Source organism: Dama dama, chromosome 11 (assembly GCF_033118175.1).
Source record: "Dama dama isolate Ldn47 chromosome 11, ASM3311817v1, whole genome shotgun sequence".
NCBI lineage: Eukaryota > Metazoa > Chordata > Mammalia > Artiodactyla > Cervidae > Dama > Dama dama.
In genome coordinates, this window is record NC_083691.1 from 50,671,253 (window position 1) to 50,688,654 (window position 17,402).

Sequence of the window (17,402 nt, forward strand, 5' to 3'; positions counted from 1 at the left end):
CTGACTGCAATGCAGGAAACTCTGAGTTGATCCCTGGGTCAGGAAGATCCCCGAAGAAGGAAATGGCTACCCACTCTAGTATTCTTGCCTGGAGAATTCCATGGAGAGAGGAGCCTGGTGGTCTACAGTCCATGGGGTCACAAAGAGTCCAACACAACTGAGTGACTTTCGTTTTCACTAAACCTCTGAAGGGATCGTCCGGCATGCCAGAGGTCAATGGACCACATATAGATAACGGCTTTGACTTCTATAGGATTTTCATGGTAAAAGTCTCATGATCTTTCTGCTAAAAGGAAAAAAAAAAAAAACAAACCCATAATTCTATCTGATTATATATGCAATCCCAAGACAAAAATTACACTAGCTATTTTTATTATATTTATTTTTGACATTAAATTAATGCTTGCATTGTTAGTGCAGAAGCCCTTTCCCACAGGGGGGGATAAATCACCTTTTAAGATTGTGCAAAGAATCTAATTCTCTTGCAGCTTAAATGCTTAGAGAATATCAACCATACAAAAAGCTAAACAAGAAAAGAATGATAATGTCTATAGCTAAAATGAAATTGTGCACTTACTTGAATAGAATGAATTTACCAGGTTTTCAAATATACTGTTCCCTCTTTGGAAAGGAGATGAGAAGAGCAGATATGTGGTTTTGTCTGTAAATTTTTGTTTAGTTTTTCTCCACATAACCATTTTCATTCAGATTTTTTCTACTAGTCTCACATACCTTTTAATAGTATTAATAGACAGCATGATAAAATGCAAGGAAGGCCCAAAGGATTACTTTGGCAAACTTGCTGATTAGACATATTAAAACAAACTAGTAAGTAAGTAAGTAGAAGTATTTATAGTAAAACAGTTTTGTCCCAATTTATGGACTTCTTTACACCTACTCTGTCTCTTCCCACAAAGTAATAACACAGGACATAAACTAGAAGAAGAAAAAAAGGAAAAGCAAACAAAGTATAGGGAATATATCTTGGTTTCATTTGTGTCAAAAAAGCAATAAACTGGAAAAATATATTCAGCTAAGGTGTTATTTGGATTTTATTTATAAAGGCTACCATCTCCGGCCTAATGTTCATTAGCTTTGTCCTTGTTGCCTAGTTACAGATTGATAATTTTTGTCTCTCTTATTATTGATGGTTCTAATGGAGACAGCGCGACTGAGGGTCTGATGAAAACACTTTAAATCTTTATTCAGAGATGTTTTTAACATTTTTTTGTATATGTCTGGTACTGTTGATTATAGTGATCTGGGAAAGAAGTGATATTTTTAAAAGATCAGTGAGAAGCAGCTCAGCGGTGGTCTGAGATGGCCTGTTTGTTCTGTTATTAAGGACCTTGTTAAAAGAAATTTATTTTATAAACAGGATTTGTTTTGTACAAATGGCATTGAACAGGTTACTACATTCCCCTAAATGTACCACAGATGCTTGAGGTGGGGTGTTTATATGACTGAATGGTTCCTTATGAGAGGAATACCAAGAACCACCTGCAGCAGAGTAAGGGAGCCCAGGAGAACTATTGTGCCACATGGATCAGTCACAGGTTTTATGGTAATGGGGTTAACTTTCTGGATTGCCTCTGGCCAGTTATCTTGCTTGTGCCTGTATATGATCTTACTCAGGGTCCTTCCTTCCTTTCTCCTTCCTGGTGACACACACACACCTCTCAGCCAAGATGAATTCTAACAAGAGGGCTTCTGAGAGGTTGTTAGAACATATTATGAGACGGAATCTCTTCCCTCCGTTTGGCCCCTCCCAAATTCTCCTATTTTTTTCAGCAGCAACACTGCGTTTCTTACTGGGAACTCCTGTTGTGAAACCACTCATGCAAACAGTTATTACTGTGTTTGGCCAGGGTGGGCAGTTTTGGTCACCAGTTCCCTAACATAATTTATTACAGTGAAGATCTGTGCCCAAACTGAAGACTGATTTAGTAAGTATTTGAAAAGACCTTAAAATCTGAGCTTTAACAGGAATCATCAGATTAGTGACCCATGAATCATACTATGAGAAATAGAGCTTCTGAATCAATGTTTCCCACACTTTGCTATCAAAGAAGATTGTGTGTGTGTGTGTGTGTGTGTGTGTGTGTGTGTAATGGAGTATTGATCAACCATAAAAAAGAATGGCATTGTGTCATTTGCAGAGATGTGGATGGATCTAGAGATTGTCATACAGAGTGAAACAGGACAAAAAGAGAAAAACAAATATCATACATTAATGTATATATGTGAAATATAGAAAAAAGGTGCAGAAGAACCTATTTGCAAAGTAGAAATAGACACACAGACATAGAGAACAAATATATGGACAGAAAGGGGGGGAAAGAGAGTGGAATTAATTGGGAGAATGAGGTTGATATATATACACTATTATGTATAAAATAGATGACAAATGAGAATATACTGTTTAGCACAGGGAACTCTCCTCAAGGCTCTTTGGTGACACAGTGGAAAAGGAAATCCAAAGGATGCATGTATGGGCATAGTTGATTCACTTTGCTGTACAGTAGAATCACAACATTGTAAAGCAACTCTACTTCAATAAATTAAAAAAAAAAAAAAAAAAAAACAGCTCTATGGGTGGGTGATTCATATACACAACACAGTTTGAGAAACTGCTCTAACTCAGTAGTTTTCTACCCTGGATGAACATTAGAATCTTCTGGGAAACTTGTAAAACTGTTCGTTTCCCATGCCCTCACTGAGAGCAGTTACATAAGAACCTCTGGGTGTGGGGCTTTAGGAAAGCAATTTTCAAACGTTGATGAACCTTGGAATCATTCCAGGATTTAAAAAAAAAAAAAAATACTGAGCCTCAGCTCCCATTCCCTTTCTGATGTAATCATTATGGTGTATGAACTTCTGCTTTTAGGACATTTTGGTGTGAAAATAGGTTTGGATACCATTACAATCCCCTTCATGAATCACAGCTTTGTTGTGGTGAAGGGGATGGCAAAATGAAGTTATGAGCCATGCCATGCAGGGTCACCCAAGATGGGCAGGTCATAGTCAAGGATTCGACAAAATGTGGTTCATTAGAACAGGAAAAGGCAACTCCCTCCAGTATTCTTGCCTGGAGAACCTCATGGACAGTATGAAAAGGCAAAAAGATATGACACTGGAAAATGAGCCCTGCCCTGATGCCCCAGGCAGAAGTGGTCTAATGTGTTATTGGGGAAGAGCAGAAGACAATTACTAATAGCTTTAGAAACTAGGAAGTGGTGGGGCCAAAGCTGAACTGACACTCAGTTGTGGATGTGCCTGGGGGTGAAAGTAAAGTCTGATGCTGTAAGAACAATATTGCATAGGAACATGGAATGTTAGGTCCATGAATCAAGGTAAGTTTGATGTGGTCAAGCAGTAGATGGAAAGATAAAACATTGTTGAAGTGTTAATAATCAGAGCTAAAATGGATGGGAATGAGCAGATTTAATTGACAGGACCATTATATCTACTATTGTGGGCAAAATCCCTTAGAAGCAATGGAGTAACCCTCATAGACAACAAAAGAGTCCAAAATGCATTACTTGGGTGCATAATGAAAAATGATAGAGTGATCTCAGTTCATTTTTAAGGCAAGCCATACATCATTCACAGTAATCCAAGTCTATACCCCAACCACTGACACTGAAGAAGCTGAAGTTGACCATTTTTATGAAGAACTACAACATCTTATAGTACTACCACCAAAAAAAAAGATGTCCTTTTCATTACAGAGGATTGGAATGCAAAATTAGGGAGTCAAGAGTTACCTGAAGTTTTAGGCAAGCTTGGCATTTTTGAAGATAAAATGAAGTAGGGCAAAAGCTAACTGAGTTTTGCTAAAAGAACACACTGATTATAGCAAATACCCTTTCTAACAACCCAGGAGACAACTCTATGCATGGACATCACCAAATGGTCAATACCTAAATCAAATTGATTATGTCCATTGCAGTCACAGTTGGAGAAGCTCTATACAGTCAGCAAAAAGAAGACCTGGAGTTGACTGCAGCCCAGATCGAGAGCTCCTACAAAATTCAGTCTTAAACTGAAGAAAGTAGGGAGAATCACTAGACCATTCACGTATGATCTAAATCAAACCCCCAAGATAATGCAGTGATGGTGACAGATAGATTCAAAGGATTAGATCTGGTGGACAGAGTGCCTGAAGAACTATGAACTGAGACTCGTAACATTGTATGGGAGGCAGGAACCAAAACCATCTCAAATAAAAAGAAATGCAAGAAAGCAAAGTTTTTATCTAAGGAAGTTTTTCAAATAGCTGAGGAAAGACAAAGGATAGAGGGAAGGATAGATTCAGTTGATTTCTGAGTTCCAGAGAATAACAAGGAGATATAAGAAGGCCTTCTTAAATGAACAATGCAAAGAAATAGAGGAAAGCAATAGAGTGGATAAGACTGGAAATCTCTTAAAGAAAATCGGAGGTATGAAGGGAACTTTCATACAAGGATGGGCAAAAGAAAAGGACACACTTGTTCAGGACCTAAAAGGAGCAGAACAGATTAAGAAGAGGTAGCAAGAATATACAGAAGAAATATATAAGAAGGGAAGGTCTTAATGACTGGGATAACCACGATGGTGTGGTCACTCACCTAAAGCCAGTCATTAAGTGTGAAATCAAGTGGGCCTTAGGAAGAGCATTACAATGAGCAGAGCTTGTGGAGGTGATGGAATTCCAGCTGAAGTATTTCAAATCCTAAAAGGTGCTGCTGCTAAAGTGTTGGTCTCAATATGTCAGCAAATTTGGAAAATTCAGCAATGAGCTCAGGACTAGAAAATATCAGTTTCATTCCAATTTCAAAGAAGGGCAATGTCAAAGCATGTTCAAACTACCATGCTATTGCACTCATTTCACTTGCTAGTAAAGTGACGCTCAAAATCCTTAAAGCTAGGCTTCAACAGTATATGAACCAAGAATTTGCAGATATACAATCTGGATTTAGAAAAGGCAGAGGAATCAGAGATCAAATTGCCAACATCTGCTGGATCATGGAGAAAGCAAGGGAATTCCAGATAAACATATATGTCTGCTTCATTGACTACGCTAAAGTCTTTGACTGTGAATTTTCCGCAGTTGTGACCACACAGTCAAAGGCTTTATTGCAGTCAGAGAAGCAGAAGTGGATGTTTTTCTGGAATTCCCTTGCTTTCTCTATGATCCAATAGATGTTGGCAATTTGATCTCTGATTCTTCTGCTTTTTCTAAATTCAAGGCATCTGGAAGTTCTAAACATCTGGAAGTTCTCAGTTCACATACTGTTGAAGCCTAGCTTAAAGAATTTTTGAGAATTACTTTGCTAACATATGAAATAAGTGCAATTGTTCAGTAGTTTGAACATTCTTTGGTGTTGCCGTTCTTTGGAATTATAATGAAAACTGACCTTTTCCAGTCCTGTGGCTACTGCTGAATTTTGCAAATTTGTTGGCATAATGAGTGCAACACTTTAACAGCATTATCTTTTAGAATTTTAAATAGTTCAGCTGTAATTCCATTAGCTCCACTAACTTTGTTTGTAGTATTGTTTCCTAAGGGCCACTTGACTTCATACTCCAGGATGTCTGGTTCTAGATGAATATACTTGCCACCCCTTCTTAATATCTTCTGCTTCTGTTAGATCAATACCATGTCTGTTCTTTATTGTGCCCATCTTTGCATGAAATGTTCCCTTGGGACCTCTAATTTTCTTGAGAAGATCTCTAGTCCTTTCCATTCTATTGTTTTCCTGTTTCTTTGCATTGTTCACTTATGAAGGCTTTTTTTTTTTTTTTTTTTTTTCCTTTGCTATTCTTTGGAACTCTGCATTCAGATTTTTCCTTTTCTCCTTTGTCTTTCACTTCTCTTCTTTTCTCATCTATTTGTAAGCCCTCCTCAGACAACCAGTTTGCTTTTTTTGCATTTCCTGTTCCTGGGGATGTTTTTGATCACTGCTTCCCATATAATGTCACAAACCTCTGTCCATAGTTCTTCAGGCACTCTGTCTACTGGATCTAATCCCTTGAATCTCCTTGTCACTTCCACTATATAATCAGAAGGGATTTTATTTAGGTCATATCTGAATGGCCTGGTGGTTTTCACTACTTTCTTCAATTTAAATCCGAATTTAGCAATAAGGAGTTCATGATCTGAGCCATGGTCAGTGACCAATCTTGTTTTTGCTGATTATATAGAGCTTCTCCATCTTCAGTTGCAAAGAACATAATCAATCTGCTTTTGGTATTGACCATCTGGTGATAACTATGTATAGAGAAGACTCTTGTGTTTTTGGAAGATGATGTTTGCTGTGACCAGTGCATTCTTTTGGCAAAACTCTGTTAACCTTTCCCCTGTTCCATTTTGTACTCTGAGGCCAAACTTGCCTGTTACTCCAGGTATTTCTTGACTTCCTACTTTTGCAGTTCAGTCTCCTATAATGAAAAGGACATTGTTTTTTTGGTGTTAGTTCCAGAATGCCTAGGGCTTCCCTGATAACAGTTGGTAAAGGATTCTGCCTGCATTGCAGGAGACCCCAGTTCATTTCCTGGGTTGGGAAGATCCCCTGGAGAAGGGAAAGGATATCCACTCTAGTATTCTGGTCTGGAGAATTCCATGGACTGTATAGTCCATGGGGTGACAAAGAATCAAACATGACTGAGTGACTTTCACTTTCCTGGGATGTCTTGTTGGTCTTCATAGAACCATTCAATTTCAGTTTCTACTGGTTAGATTACTGTGATATTGAATGGTTTGCCTTGGAAATGAACCGAGATCATTCTCTTGTTTTTGAGATAGCACCTAAGCTGCACTCCAAACTCTCTCTCTCTTTTTTTTTTTTTAAGCTATGAGGGCTACTCCATTTCTTCAAATGGATTCCTACCCACAGTAGTAGATATAATGGCCATCTGAATTAAATTCACCCATTTCCATCAATTTTAGTTCACTGCTTGCTAACATGTCAACGTTCACTCTTACCATCTCCTATTTGAGCACTTTCAATTTACCTTGTTTCATTAACCTAACATTCCAGATTCCTATGCAATATTATTCTTACAGCATTGACTTTATTTTCACCACCAGACACGTCCACAACTGGGATATGAAAATTGGACCATGAAAAGGCTGAGGGTCAAATCACTGATGATTTCAAATTGTGTTACTGGATAGGACTCTTGAGAGGCCCTTGGACTGCAAATTAAACCAGTCAGTCCTAAAGGAAATCAACCCTGAATAGTCATTGGAAGGACTGTTGCTGAAGCTGAAGCTCCACAATTTTGGCCAACTGATGAAAAGAACTGACTCATTGGAAAAGACCTCAGTGTTGGGAAAGATTGAACAGATAAGGAGAACAGGGGCACAGAGAATGAGATGGATAGACTCACTGACTCCATGGACATGAATTTGGAGCAAACTCTGGAAGATAGTGGAAGATAGAGGAATCTGGTGTGTTGCAGTTCATCACGTTGCAAAGAGTCGGATAGGACTTATTGACTGAACACAGCGGCAAGAAAAACAATCACTACATTAGAATGCCTCAGAAGCTTTTCAAATGTTTCTAATGGGCCGAAGAGGTTGAAAACTTCTGTGAGCAAATCCCAAATCCAAGTCTAAGTGATAAGTTTAATTTGTTCTTTCTAATAATGAAAGTAAAGCCAATGATCCCTTTGAATTCTATGAAGTACTAATAGCTGAAGATGCCTGAACAAAGTTTGGAACACAAAATGGGAGTTGCCTCTATTGAGGAAGATTTGATATTAACCGAATTTGTTGTTATTTACAAAAGAGTCCTATATAGTGTTTGAGTAAGCAGTAGTGCTCAAGTTGCACCCCATCCAATTACATACAACTGGGGATGATTACTGGGCATTGGTAATTTCTAAAGTTTCCCAAGTGATTCCAATTTGCAGTTAAGTTCAGGAAACACTGCTAAGGATTTTTAGCTTTACTATTACTAGCTTTTTACCATTTGCCAAAATTATCTTATACATCACAAATTCTTTGAGATTATGTATTCTTTAATTTTTAAGAGTGTCTTATGCCCTTTCAACACTTTTTTTTCTTTCTAACATTGGAGTAAAGTTGCTTTAAAATGTTCTGTTAGTTTCTGTTGTGCAATGAAGTGAATTATCTGATGTTTACACATATATTCTCTCCCTCTCGAATCTCCTTCCCACCCCATTCCCCATGCCACTCTGTTGGGTCATCACAGAGCACTGAGCTGAGCTCTCTGTGCTATAGAGCAGGTTCCCAGTAGTTAATTATCTTACACATGATAGTGCATATATGTCAACCCCAATCTCCCAATTCATTCACTTCCTGACACCCCCTTTTGTCCATGTCTGTTGCCTGTTCTCTGCATCTGCATCTCTATTCCTGCCCTTCAAATATGTTCATCTATACCATTTTTCCAGACTCCACATATGTGCATTAATATGCAATATTTGTTTATTTATTTCTGACTTATAGATGCTTTTCAATTAATTGATTAACTCAGGACACTGAGATAGTTGAAGCATTTGCATTTATATAATTCAGGATGTTTATAAAGACTGAGGTCGATACATTCCTTCAGGAGCAAGGAATCAATGTGTGGATTTACTTATCTAGTCAAGACTTTATACTTAGTATACATTTTGTGTGTTTATGTATACATATGTGTATATATATACTTATGTTTACATTCATATGCATGTAAACACACACACACACTTGCAACTTACTGTGTTCTACATTATAGGAGCTAGAAGAAGGAATAACAGAGCACTTTCCTGTAAACATGTTTACAGTTAAAACAAGATGAAAACCATCTCTTTCATGAGTTCTTCCAATAATTTCATTATATTCTTCTAATAAATTAATAAAATGTATCAAGCTTTGTAAGTTAAAAAAAAATCCTCTTTGCCAGAGTGATACATTTTTGAGATCTCCTCTTTCTTCTTAACCATTAATCAAATGAAGACTGAAAGCTTATCTTTCTATTAGGCAGGGAGAAAATTATGTGGTGGGGCTTCCCACATGACTTATGGGTAAAGAATCTGCCTGCCAATGCAGGAGATGTGGGTTCAAACCCTGGGTCAAGAAGATTCCTTGGAGAAGGAAATGGCAACCCACTCAGAAATCTTGCCTGAGAAATACGATGGACAGAGAGGAGCCTGTCCGGCTACAGTCCATGGGGTCACAAATAGTCGGGCACAACCTGGTGACTGAACAACAACAACAACAACAAATTATGTGGTGCAAGAACTTGCAGCAATATAACTCTTGAAAGGGAGCTCACTCTTCCTTCACTGAAGGCAAGCTTTATAGTGTAAGTCCCTGATTTTAGGATCACTATGAGATTTGCAGTTTTGTTGTTTTTCCTATGTCGTTTCTTTGGACTAGGTGTAACACTAGTAGTTCAGAAGCCCAGTTCCTACCATTCTAGGTCTCTGTCCAATCTTCTGTATCATGCTCCCCGTTTGTAAAACAAATGGTTTGAACTCAGTAGTCCCTTGCTGTTTGCTTTAAATAAATGAAATCTTTTTTATTTTTTTGGCCATGCTGGGTCTTCATTGCTTTTGCGTGGTCTTTCTCTAGGTGAAGCAAATGGGGGTTACTTCTCATTGTGGTGCGTGGGTTTCTCCTCGTGGTGGCTTCTCCTGTTGAGTTGCTCAGGCTCTAGGCACCTGGGCTCGGTATTTGCAGCTCATGGTCTCTGGAGCATGGGCTCAGTAGTTGTGCTACAAGGGCCTAGTTGCTCTGAGGCTTAAGGAATTGCCTTGGTCCAGGGGTCAAACCAGTGTCCCCTGCATGGACAAACAGATTCTTATCCACTGTACCACCAGGGAAGTCCTGAAATCTTATTTTTAACAAAATATCACTAAAAGCTTTAAGGTATGAAATGTTTCAAAGAGGAGTTGCTCTGGCTGAGAATAGTAGGCTATCCACAGCTTTCCTTATCTGGCTGCCTCTGGGTTGTCTTCCCGAATGCTTGGTTTCAGAAAAACACAATTTGAAAAGCATCAAACTAGATTTTTCCTTAACCGCTTTCGGATCCAGCATTTTTGGCTAATTTTTGTTGGTCAATATGAGAGATTATAGACCTATAAAGGAATATCAAATAGACCCCTCTGAGGTACAATATGCAGGGTGCAAATACTAAGAAACATCCACCCTACATAAAGATTACAATGCAGATCTTGTGTGGAGATGTGAATTTTTCTGTATTTTCCAGAAACATGACAGAAACAATCCTTTGTGCACCAAAAGAAATTACGCCCTTTCAAATATTAAATGGTATCTATAGAAATGCCAGTTACCATTAATATGGAGAGAGAAAGTTGGAAATTTTGCAGAGTTTTATTCTCCTCTTTTTCGCAAGTCATTTATACGTACATCTTACTTTTAAAGAAAGCCCTAAACCTCCTTACAAGAGTTATTCCTTCTGCAGCTGTTGTAGAGATATAACAGGCTGGAATACAGGGTTGATTGAGGACTGGGATTTAGTGCTGTGAGATTTGTTTGTGCTTTAGACTGCATGCTTTGTGGCTTTATGGAAAGATGTGCTATTTCTCTGAACATTGTCCTGCAAGCTGCAGCATAGTGCATTTTAACGAACTCTGTTTGGTGGGGAATAAAGAGCATACTGGGACTTCCATCAGGGCCTAATGCAAAGACACCTTGCGATGAGATTCCCAATCACAACATATCTGAACATAAACATAAACAAGCAGATTAAGTCTGAAAGTTCCTTGTGGAATGAGCTGGCAGCCTCCTGTAGAAGAGGCAGGAGAGCTGAGGCTAGGTTCCCATTGTTTACTGCTGATAGTAAAAATTAATAATGGATATTCTGAGCATATATTATTCATAAGACCTGATCCTGGACCACACAAATCTATTGAGGTCACCAAAGCTAGCTTTTATTTAAAATCTGGAGCCAAGCCACTAGCAAAGAAAGAGGAACAAAGTAAGTTAACTGGACACTAGAAAAGATATAACTATAAAAACCTCTTTTTTGAGATAGAATTTTTCTAAGCCAGAAGTATTAGCAATTTTTCTTTCTATGGGCAGAAGTGGGAGAATATAAATTGTCTTTGGTTTAGGAAGATGATGATTAGATCACTAAGTGACTCAATGTTAGATGTGTGATATCATCAGATTATATAAATTTCTAAATAAATTGTTACATAGCTTTCAGGGCTTCTTTACTGAAAATACCAGTAAGTAATTTTACTTCAAAGAGAGAAAAAATGTTCCCCTGCCAAAATGCCTGGTTCATGTGCTCCCTGATGTGGAAGATCTTTTAGCATGTGTGTGTGTGTGAGGGGCGGTTCAAGTTAATTCTTTTCCCTACTCCCTTTTCCGTCTTTCCAAACATAAATATAACTCTTTCCTCAGCACTTCCTTTGTATTTTATTTATATCCTTCAGCTATCACTCCTGGAGAAGGAAGTGGCAATCCACTCCAGTATTCTTGCCTGGAGAATTCCATGGACAGAGGAACCTGGAGGGCTACAGTCCACAGAATCGCAAAGAATCAAAAATGACTGGAGTGACTAACACTTATCTGTCATGAGAGTGCTGCAGACTTGAAGGCAGGTCCCTACTTTTTGTTTGTCTAGGTATCCTACAAACATTCAAGCATGTAGCTTTCCATGTAATAAATCCATGTTGAATACATGCAAAAATAATGAAGAAATGAAAATATGAACAAAGAGCTTGTCATGTATGAGTAAACATAGAACATTCTTATAAATATGACTCTAATAAAATTTATTTTGAAAGAAAATCTTCATTCTCATATATCATAAAATCTCAAAATTTTAAATGCCTCTGGGAGTTACAACTCATTATGTAAATACCTATTTTTTTTAGGCCATTTGGTATGACTTGGGTGTTACACATTTTAGGCTTTTGTATATAGGGCATTGCTTATGTGACACAATAAGATAATTTTGTGGATATCCTGTACCTGTAAACATTGTAGAGATGATATTTTCTTGATTTTCATGGAGGATATAGAGGCTTAGAAAGTATGTGTCTTTCCCAAGGTCATTCAGAAAATGGTTGCTGTAACCAGTATAGAGCTCAGTTCTACTGATTTCCAAAGATATTCTTATCTACCTGTAAGGGTTATTAAATAATGGTTAATACTCTTATGTCATAAATAATACAACTGATCAGAGATAAGGCCAATACATTGTATAATATATGAAATAATGAAGGTTAAAACTATTTCACATATTTCACCTTTGTTGTAGTCTATCTTACACCTTCTTTCTATCACTTAATAAGAGTTGAGAGGCTTTCAAAATGGTAAAAATCAATGATAGGGCAAGTTATCAATACAAATACCTTCCGTCCTCACATCACACACCCATTGATAACTAAATTTAGTTTATTTAATGTGCTTAGATAATAGAGTCTTAAAAGTTATGTGTAAACTAAGATAAATGTGTGCTTTACTTGGCCTTGCATGCTAAGTTGCTTCAGTCATGGCTGATTCTTTGTGACCCCATGGACTATAGCCCTCCAGGCTCCTCTTTCCATGGGATTCTTCGGGCAAGAATACTGGAGTGAGTTGCCATGCCCTCGTCCAGGGGATTTTCGTGACCCAGGGATTGAACCCACATCTCTGACATCTCCTGTCCTGGTAGGTGAGTCCTGTACAATTAGCACCACCTAGGAAGCCCTTACTCAGTCTTAGTTAAGGGTATTCAGCTGATTCTGCATAGGCACAGTCACTCTCTATTTGATTCAGTTTCTTAAACAATTTATTCAGGGCCAACTCTGGATAGAGATCCATGGGTTGCATTGTTGTCATTGTTAGTTTTGTTTAAAGTTCTTTCCCAGATCAAATATCAATTCCCCATATAGGTATTTCAACCCTTATGAGTCACACTGTAGTTTGAGTCATTGCTATAAATTTTATTGATGATATGAGAAGACAGATGTCATATTATGAATGATGGAGTGCAAGGGAACCCAAGGCGGAGTAAGAAGAGCTATGACAATAAGACTGGTAAAGTTGAGGATATGATGTGTCATTTTCCCAAGTTGCTATGTATGAGGACTTAAATATTTGGTGGTGGACCTGGTGCAGCGGTGTGCATTCACCCATTCAGTGAACATGGGTAGATAGGGATGAAGAACAAAGCCATGTATTTAATTTCTACCACATTCTCAAGAAATTCAGACGCATCCCTAGAATGTAGAGAAAAAGATAAATATGGCTTAACATGCATGCGTATGTGCTAAGTTGTTTCAGTCGTGTCTGTCTCTTTGCAACACTGTGGACTGTGTCCTACCAGGCTCCCCAGCTCACAGGATTCTCCAGGCAGGAATATTGGAGGGAGATGCCATGCTCATCTCCAGGGGATCTTCCTGACCCAGGGATTGAACCCACGGTTCCTGCATTGCAGGCAGACTCTTTACCACTGAGCCACTGGGGAACATAAGGAAGAATATTATAACAGATCTGCTCAATGATGGGATATATTTATGTGTGTAATACTGAGGTTTCATTCATGGAAAATGTTACAGCAAGTGTTGGATGACTATGTCTCTATAATGTGTGACATCACAGAGATGGTGCTCAAGTATTCCTGCACAAGTGAGGATCTAAGCTGAATGATCTCTGCAACCCATTTCCACTCTCAGAGATGAGCTACAGCCCAGATTACATGGAGAGGTGCTTGAGAGAGACAGCTTTAGATTCCATATGACATCCAGAGTAGCTCTACTATGGACTAGTCATTATCCAATAAATCAGGATTTCAAGTAAAGAGAAAATATGGCACTAGAGGATAAAGAAATGGTATTTTAAAAATTCCAGCTATGCTTCCCAAATCAGGAATATATTTTTCAGTATAACCCAGGGTTTGCTACAAGAAGTTATTAACTTTTCGTCAACATCATCAACATGTCCCATCTTTTGACTGATCACTATAATGAATATTTAAAGTGTATGGTCCATTTCCTTGTTGAAATTTTAAAAAAAAGATAAAAAGATTATTGATGAAAATTATGCTTTCTTTTGGGCTAATTATATAGACCTATGGGCATTGCTGGTGACTCACTGGTGAAGAAACTGCCTGCCATGCAGAAGATGCAGGAGTCCCAGTTGGTTCCTGGAGTCAGGAAGATTCCCTGGAGGAGGGCATGGTAACCCACTCCATTCTTGCCTGGAGAATCTTGTGGACAGAGGAGCCTGGTGGGCTATTGTCCACCCAAGGGGTCATGAAGAACTGGCCATAACTGAAGTGAGAGAGCACACATGGAGACCTACAATTTGAATGTGGAAAAATTAATCTTGAAAAATATTCTTAGGCTTATACATTTATCCCATTTATAATTTATTTGTTGTTATAAAGAATATATTACTTATTGAAATTTTATTTTTTTGGAAAAATTTAGCACTCTTGGGCCTTCCCTGGTGATCCAGTGGTTGAGACTCTGCACTTTCATCACAAGGGGCAAGGATTTGATCCCTCTTCAGGGACTTAGGATCCCATACGCTACACAGTGTGGTCAAAAAAAAGTTCTTTTTGCACTTTCAATGTATTGCAGGAATAGGAAAGCAATTGCTTTACTTAAAACATTATTAAATAATACAATTATTCAATAAGCACTCCTTTTAAAATTTATTTTGTGCATTGCATTCTGTTTTAAGTTCTATGGTATAAACCTTAAGTTTGAAAAAGCACCAGAAAACTTACAATCTAGATGTGACAACAACAATAACACAGACCAATTCAGTTGTGTCTAACTCTTTGCAACTCTGTGGACCGTAGCCCACCAGGCTCCTCTAAATGTGGGATTATCCAGGAAAGAATACTAGAATGGGTTGCCATGCCCCCTCCAGAGTATCTTCCCAACCCACAGATCAAACCCCACATCTCCTGAGTCTCCTGCATTGGCAGGTAGGTTCTTTACTAGCGACACCTGGGAAGCCCCAGAGAACAAATAGTGTGAAGCTAATAAGCACATGACAACACATACTGTTTATCTTTCCTTTCTGAAGGCTATTTCTGTTGTTTCATCACCCTGGAACATTCTTAGCCCTTGTGGTCACATTGCTTAGTACTGTCTGGCTTTCCAGCTATTCTTCATCCATCAGTTCAGTCACTCAGTCATGTCCGACTCTTTGCAACCCCATGAATCACATTACACCAGGCCTCCCTGTCCAACACCAACTCCCAGAGTTTACTCAAACTTATGTCCATCGAATCAGTGATACCATCCAGCTATCTCATCCTCTGTCGTCCCCTTCTCCTATAGCCTTCAATCTTTCCCAGCAGCAGGGTCTTTTCCAATAAGTCAACTCTTTGCATGAGGTGGCCAAAGTATTGGAGTTTCAGTCTCAGCATCAGTCCTTCCAATGAACACCCAGGACTGATCTCCTTTAGGATGGACTGCTTGTATCTCCTTGCAGTCCAAGGGACTCTCAAGAGTCTTCTCCAACACCACAGTTCAAAAGCATCAATTTTTCAGTGCTCAGCTTTCTTCACAGTCCAACTCTCACATCCATACATGACCACTGGAAAAACCATAGCGTTGACTAGATGGACCTTTGTTGGCAAAGTAATGTCTCTGCTTTTTAATGTGCTATCTAGGTTGGTCATAACTTTCCATACTTACAGTCAAATTACAATACTTTATTTTTTTCCTTCATAGTGTTCATCATTATCTAAAATTATTTCATTTGTTCACTTATTTCTTGTCTTTATTGCCCAAACTGTGAGTCACTAGGAGAAAAACCTTTCTCCCCCTTTACCAATTTTACCGAGATATAGTTGACACATAATGTGAAAATGTCAGTTGTACAAGGTGATGACATATTTTTACTACTAATCTATACATTAAGTTTGAAAGACCTGTTCCTCTAACTCTTAGTGTGACATTAGTTATCAATCCTTTGACTCCCTGGCCTTAATTTCCCCATCAATAAGAATTATCATCATCTCCCACTGTCTTCTTTTACAGATGATTAAAATCAAGCTTTTCAAACCCTCTCTTTTCGTAGGTTGTGATATTGGAGGGCAAAAATGGCTATAGTTTATAGAGAAATTGATGGAATCCTGGTGGGGCTACTGCCTTTCAAGGCCCAAGGTGAAGTTGGTAAACTTGAGGATAATTGCAAGAAAACATTTCCACATCAGAAACCAGAGTTCTAAGAACCAGAGATCTTATACACATTTAGCTTTTGGGGGAATGTTTGGAGGGATGTTATGAAGTGGAATATCATCTGCATAGTCAGCCTGCTGACTTGTTCCAAGTACAAACACAACACAGACTGGGGTATTATAAAGCAAACTGCAACACACTCCTTTTGTTGTTGTTTAGTCTCTAAGTTGTGTCCAACTCTTTGCAACCCCATCGACTGAAGCCCACCAGGCTCCTTTGGCAACGGGATTATACCAGCAAGACTACTGGAGTGGGTAGCCATTTCCTTCTCCAGGGGATATTCCTGACCCAGGTATTGAACCTGTGTCTCCTGCATTGGCAGGTTAATTCTTTACCAGTGAGCTACCTGGGAAGCTTCACAGGTGGTGCTACTGATAAAGAACCCATCTGCCAATGCAGGAGACACAAAACACCTGGGTTCCATTCCTGGGTCAGGAAGATCCCCAGGAGCAGGACATGGTAACTCACTCCAATATTCTTGTCCGGAGAATTCTATGGACAGAGGAGCCTGGTGGGCTACAGTTCATTGGGTTGCAAAGAATCAGACACGACTGAAATGACTTAGCACACATGCACAACAGCCTCAAAAACAAATTAAAAATTTTTGTTCCAGTTTCATATTCTTTTTTGTTTCTGTATATTTCTTTATTCATCCCTCCCCTTGCTCCCTTAAGAGTGTTTTATGAATTTTTTTAAACATACTGGAGAGAACAGGGAGTAATTAGACTCCTACACAGGTAAATCTCAAAAATATAACAGCCAGTGAATAGAGTATGTTGGAAAATAATACATTGTGCATGATACATAAAACTTGAAACCTGAAAAACAATACAATGTTTATCAGTATTGAATATTCATATTTTGACATTAAATCAATATAAAAAATAAACTAAAAGGTTACAGGACAGTTGAAACCCTCCATGCTTCCTCTCTCTCTGTTGAGAAAGATCTCTACCATAATTTTGGAGTTTATATTTATATCATATTTTTGTGATATTTCTGTATATTAGATATCAACCCTGAATATTCACTGGAAAGATTGATGCTGAAGCTGAAGCTCCAATATTTTGGCCACATGATGCAAAGAGCCAACTCACTGGAAAAGATCCTGATCCTGTGAAAGACTGCAGTCAGTAGGAAGAGATGACAGAGGATGAGATAGTTGGATGACATCCCTGCCTCAATGGATATAAGTTTGAGCAAACTCTAGGAGACAGTAAAGGACAGGGAAACCTGGTGTGCTGCAG